Below are 6702 nucleotides of genomic sequence, written 5' to 3' on the forward strand. Positions count from 1 at the left end.
AGACAGGGATAAACTATCAATTAGGCGATAACTATTTCCAGATTGAATGCATCTTTTAAAAATGAACAATTAATCCGATCTCACCCTTGAATAACAGCCTAAACATTTACTGAGCACATACGGTTACACTATATTGGTTATATATAGAGAGTATACCTAGCAATACATCCATGCAATGTTCTTTCTTTTTCTCTCTCTCCCCCCTTCCCCTTTCTCCCTCCCTTCCTCTCTCTCCCCCCGCATCCCTCCCTCCCTTCCTGTGTGTGTGTATATAGGGAGGCAGTAAGCCTTAGTGGAAAGAGTATGCAACTGGGAATTGGAAAGCCAGGCTTGAAGGCCAGCTCTTCCACTGGTCTTCGGTGTGACCTTAGACTAGTCACTTAACCTCTTTGGGCCTCAGTTTCCTCGTCTGTAAGACAGGGATAAACTAGATAGTGAGCCCCAAACAGGACAGAGACTGTGTCTAATCACATAGCCTTGTATCTACCTCAGCACTTAGCACATAGAAAGTGCTTAATAAATGCTGTAATTATAATGAGAAAAGACACATATTAGAGAGTTAAGAGGATGTGGTTTTAGACGTGCCAGAGAGAATGAAAGGGTCAAACTGGAGAGGTTCAGTCAAGGTTAATCCCCCAAGGGGCCCTGTTGAAAATCAGTTTCAAATGGCATCATTTTTATTCGCACAAAAACGTTACCACATATGCAAGAACTCCAAACAAGATGTCACTACAGCCTATATTAGCTAGCCAGTCAAGTCTGCCTTGTGGTCTCTCGATCTTCCTGAAGTCTCTGCTCGATAATAATTGTAATATTTGTTAAGCGCTTACTATGTGACGACCTCTGAACTAAGCACTGGGGTCGAAAAAAAGATAATCTGGGCAGACACAGTCTCTCTGTCATATGGGGTACAGAGTCATAGAACACGCATTTAATTTGCATTTCACAGATGAGGCAATTGAGGCACAGAGAAGTGATTTGAGTCGCCCCAAGCCACACAGCAGCTGAGTGGTAGAGCCAGGATTAGAACCAACGTGCTCTGGCCCCCAGGCCTGTGCTCTTTCCACTAGCTGTGCTGCCCACCCTGATTTCCCCTACACCAGAGCGGGTGGTCCACTGCCATTGTCTTGTGTATGTAGGCAGATTCTCTTGGCACCATTCCCGGTTTACCGTAAAAGTTGTAGCTGAGATTGCTCACTCCATTAAGACTGGGGAGAAAGCCTCTGAGCTCTTGGAAGGAACCTTTGTTCTCAAGGAACACAACACTGGTATTCACTTTTCAGTAGGGCCGCTGTGCTGCCATATGCTTTTGGAGCCCCTTCATCAATGGTCAATCCACACGTGGCACCTCACATGGCTACAGCATGGCTTAGTGGAAAGAGCACGGGTTTAGAAGTCAGAGGTCGTGGGCAGCTCTGCCACTTGTCAGCTGTGTGACTTTGGGCAAGTCACTGAACTTCTCTGTGCCTCAGTTACCTCATCCGCAAAATGGGGATTAAGACTGTGAGCCCCACGTGACATCTATGAACAATCTATAGAAAAGTATAACGTATGCCCAGGTAACAGCTCTCTGGTAAGACTTAGTCTAGTATTTACCTTAGTCTTCAGTCACAGGGACCATCTTGTGGGTGTGATTGAATAGTAAATAGTATTTATTGAATGTTTATGTGCAGAGCCCTGTACTAAGGACTCAGGAAAGCTCAATGCAACAGAGTTGGTGACATGTTCCCTGCTCACAAGGTGCTTACAGTCTAGAGGAGGAGATGGATACTAAAGTAAGTTACAGATATGTATTTAGGTGTTGTAGGGCTGAGGGTGGGATGAATAGCAGGGAATGTATCTGTTTATTGTTGTACTGTACTCTCCCAAGCGCTCACTACAGTGCTCTGCATACAGTAAGTGCTCAATAAATACTTTTGAATGAATGAATCAAGTAATTAAAAGGTATCAATCCAAGTGCAAAGAAGATGCAAAAGGGAGGGAGTAGGGGACATGAGGGCTTAGTTAGGGGAGGACTCTTGGAGGAGCTGTGACTTTAATAAGGATTTGAAGGTGGGGAGAGTGGTGGTCTGTCATATATGAAGGGGGAGGGAGTTTCAGGCCAGAGGGAGGGTGTGGATGAGGGGTTGACAGTGAGATAGACGAGTTTGAAGTACACTGAATAGGCTGCTATTAGAAGAGTGAAGTGGGTAGGTTGGGTTATAGCAGGAAAATAGGTAAAATGGGATGGGGTGAGCTGATTGAGTGTTTTAAAGCCAATGGTAAGGAGTTTCTGTTTGATATAGAAGTGGGTGGGCAACTACTGGAAGTTCTTGAGGAGTCTCTGCCTGGATTCTTCTATAGAAAGCACAGCCTGACAGGATTTTTTATTTTTAAATTTATTAGATCCATAACCACTGCAACATACTAGAATACTGCTTATGGGGAACATGTAGTCTGGTGAGTTTAGGGTTAAGATTTTTTTTCTCTTCCCTTTACATTCTGCCGCATGACTTCCACTTGGGTGACAGATCTGTTCTTTTCTGTGTCATCCTCCTGAATGATAAGGCGACATTAACTAATACTTCAGTCTTAAACCTATTATGGGGAGGGGATTTTTGTTACTGGAATGTTTTAATCTAGTTATTTCCTCTCAATAGATATATCCCAGAGGGAATAGAGAAACTCCTTCCAGCACAGCCCGTTAAATCCATGTAGACAAGAACATGACTCAAGCCTGTGAAGATTTTAATTAAAAAAGCTTCACTTTAAAAACATCAGAGTGCAATCTCCCGCGAACAAAATGAAGGAGAGACAGACAATTGCTCCTGCAAGGAGCCAAAGGCTTGGCTTTTCTAAAGAACAGCCTGTGCTCAAAAACCAGAGTTGCCGTTCAGCTCAATTCATAGAAAACAATCACTCCCTGAAGAAATAACCACCTTCCTTTTGCTTCCTGATAATTCTAGCATGCGTTTGTGTGTGTTTTCTCTCTGGGAATTATCTCCCCAAGTAATTTAGATGAGGAGAGCTTTCCCTTTCAGCTAAATTCCTCTTGAAAGAGAAATATTTCAGGGAACAGGAGCTAAGGATCTGCAGATGTTTTTACCCATCATTCAAAGGTTTAATACGTTTGTTTTAGGCCGGAAAATCTGCCTTTGTCCATTTCTTTAGGCTTTGGAGAATAATTGAATTTGAAAGAAAAATGATTTGGGCTATTCTTTACTTGGGAAACCCATTTTTAACCAGTGGTTTCACCCGTGTTCCCTTCCAAACCCTTTTCCAGTGCTGCTAACAATAATTTTTTATTCAACTCATTTTAATAAACATCACAATAGCAAGGTTTCCATTTCAAAAAATCTGCTTGTAGATTGCTAAAATGAGCCCATTTTACGAGTTTCGAATCTTACAAATGCAGAGCTTGGATCCCCTGACTTTCATTTAAATGAGCTTACTGTAGGAGGGATTTCATCTCCTTTTATTTCCCTCCTTTACCTTCTGGGGAAAGTCCTAATGAGTAATGAAAACGCCTGAAATGCAGAGAGCCCAGAAGAGGAGGTGACAGGGATAATTCACAAATTGGTTATACTGGTTGGCTATATAGCCCAATTAGCATTTTTAGCCAAGGTCAGGAAGCAGTGGTATGGAGCCTGTCTCTATATGTTGCCAACTTGTACTTCCCAAGCGCTTAGTACAGTGCTCTGCACACAGTAAGCGCTCAATAAATACGATTGATTGATTGATTGATTCTTCCCTCCCCCCGGCATCAGATACTATGACATAATTTCAGTTTCTCTCCCGATCAGCCATCTGATGGGCAGTTGGACTGTCATGATCCCAAACTAGGAAGAGCCGATGGAGAAACCTGCGATCTGGTTCTTCCGGCTTCCAATTCAACCAACCACATGTCTTTCAACCTCAAACTCGTTACCCATTTAGGACTACATAACCCAAACTGGCCCCCGTGGCAGAAATAAGTTCTAGCCTGTAAGATTAACACCTTTCTGTAAGACTAGACTAACATCTCCAGTCTATAAAATCAGAGTGGGCAGGGAATGGGTCGCCCAGCTCTTGATATACTGTATTCTCTCAAGCGATTAGTACAGTGCTTGGCACCCAGTAAGTGCTCAATAAATACGATTGACCGATGTGGGAATAGTAGTCATCTTCTGGACTCGGGCACTGCCGAGAGCCAATCATCAGGTGCGGATATGATTATACAGTGAGCAGTCAGTCCCTTCCCTTCACCACACATGAAAACTGTGTGTGTGTATTAAACCAAGATAAATCCTGCCCTCAAGGAGCTCACTCTCAGAGGAGAAGGAACTCATATAAATCAACATCAGTATGTACTAACTGATGGAAATGATTACAAGCATGAGTTGGAAAAATGGTTAAGTCTTTCGGGCATCACTTAAGCCCCCACCTCCACTTCCAAATTACTTTGATTGGATAATACAGTCTACTAGTCTGGGTCCCTTATGACTTTTCAATCTGTTTCCTGAATTCTTGCAGATGGTGTGCCAAGGCACAGCGGGGAAATCCACTGTAATGGATTGCTATATCTGAACATTTTCAGAGAATTATAACAGAGAAAAAGAGAGAGCCACACGTTCACAGTAGATCCCATCCATGGGGTTAGACAAATGGGGAAACAGGTTAAGCAATTGATTTTACAGGTCATTTTCAAAATAGAATTACTGTTACATTATGTAAATTACCCATCTTTGCTTCATGAGGCATGTGGAAATATACAAAATCCACAGACCCCAATTATTGTTTAAAGAAGTCACTTTCAAAAATCAGTCTAGGTTCACATCTGTTCTCAAAGGTAATGATCAATATTTACCCAAAAACTCTTCCCCATATGTGTTCAGATGTCTACTAATTCTCTTCCTTTATATCTGTATTTTTTTCCAGCAAGGATCAGCTACAATCATTTAATATTTGGATTTTTCTACAAGATCAAGAAGGTCCATTTTCCTGGAGAATTTTCAGAATGGGCTGGTTTAGCTTATCTTCCTGATGGCAGAGTGAAGTATAACTTCAAGGTTCTTGTCAGGTGTCCAAGTCTTTTTATTCATTTACCCTCCATAATGTGAGCAGTAGTACTAATGTGATAAATGAAGAGTTGTGCAGGATCATTAGTTAAATTTTATGACTAAAGGTGTTTTTTTTCTGGAGCAATAACCTATACACTTCCTTCTTAGAAGCTTTTAGTGTTTTGTAGGAAAAAGTGCTTTCTGTTTTGGTATGTCAACATGCCATTTGGGTAAAATTGGGTAAGACATTTTGAACACTTTAATCCCCAATTCTTTAACTTGTATCTCCACTATTTCTTTGAAAAGGTCGTGTTTCTAACTCTAAAGTTAAATGCACATATCCTGGTGTTAATTAGAATCTGGGGAGGTGTGTAAATCAGCAGGAACAAATGATTTTTCTTTACTCCAGGGAATGAACATTTTGGATCTGAGGGGTACTGACCTAAAGACTCTATTAGACTCCCACTCGGAGGCATGAAGTCAGCCTCTGGTGTTACTGACTCAGTGTGGAAAATCAATTTCTAGCGGGTTAAAGGCTGCAGTGACTCAATTTGGGAAAGGGATTCTGCTGGAGCACTTAAAAATGGTTAGTGATGGACTTTTTTAAACCTTGTGTGTTCCCCTCATTTCTATACAAATGTAACCCTGTCCCAACTGTTGCTAATCATTAAACACTTTAGCATTTAATACCCTTGAGAGCAGGATCTATAAAGATATGACTACAAACAGTTGAGTTGTGAGGACAGATATGCAGAAAGTAAACCGGAAACTGGGGTGGGGTTTTGTGGGGTTCCTGGGTTTGAACTGGGAGAGACATTTGATTTTGGCAGAGATTGTTAGTAGTGACTGGATTTGGGATAAATGCAGTGGGGAGGATCTTTGGTCCAGACCCTGGTTACTGGGATGGAGAAAAAGCCACATGCCTTTGGGGTGTTGTGGAGGAAAGAAGTGTTAAGATTGTGTGAAATGGGAAGATCCAAGTTTCAGGTGATAAGTGGTTTCTCTATAAGGGAATAGGAGAGTGTCTGGAGGGGCAGAAACACTCCGCTCAGGTTGAGACAGTGATGTGACAAGTAGCAATGTCGGCCTGACAGCCAAAGAAACAAATCTAGGGAGGAAGAATGAAAAATCAATCAATCAATCGTATTTATTGAGCGCTTACTGTGTGCAGAGCACTGTACTAATTTTGAGTGCACATTGCATAAAAATACAGCCGAAGGAGGCAGGTGGCCATGTATATACAAGCTACAGGGAGGAATGTCAGAATTTGGACTGTAAGAGGGGATAAAATGGGCCTACAAGATTATATATGTTGCTTTTTCCAGACTTTCAGCTGCATCACAAGTTGCAGAAAAATATAGATCATTCCAAAACAACATCCCTCGGTTTGCTGCTCGGCCAGTCTTTCTGGAAAGGACCCACAAGGTAAAGAGGCAGCCTGCAGAGTCACAGAGAACGGCAAGTCTGGCCTAGGGCTAGTGCTCGGAGCATAGTTTTGGTGTTCTTCAGCTAGCTCTCACCTGTCAGGTATTTATAGCTCAGTGAGCCAGGCCCGGCCCTCTTCTCTCAATGGTATTTATTTAGTGCTTATGGACTGTACCTTAAAGTGCTGTGGGGTGAATATCAAGTACTGGAAGCCTATAGATCCAGGCAACACAGAAGGGAGAGGGAGTAAGGGAAATGG

Source organism: Tachyglossus aculeatus, chromosome 16 (assembly GCF_015852505.1).
Source record: "Tachyglossus aculeatus isolate mTacAcu1 chromosome 16, mTacAcu1.pri, whole genome shotgun sequence".
Lineage (NCBI taxonomy): Eukaryota > Metazoa > Chordata > Mammalia > Monotremata > Tachyglossidae > Tachyglossus > Tachyglossus aculeatus.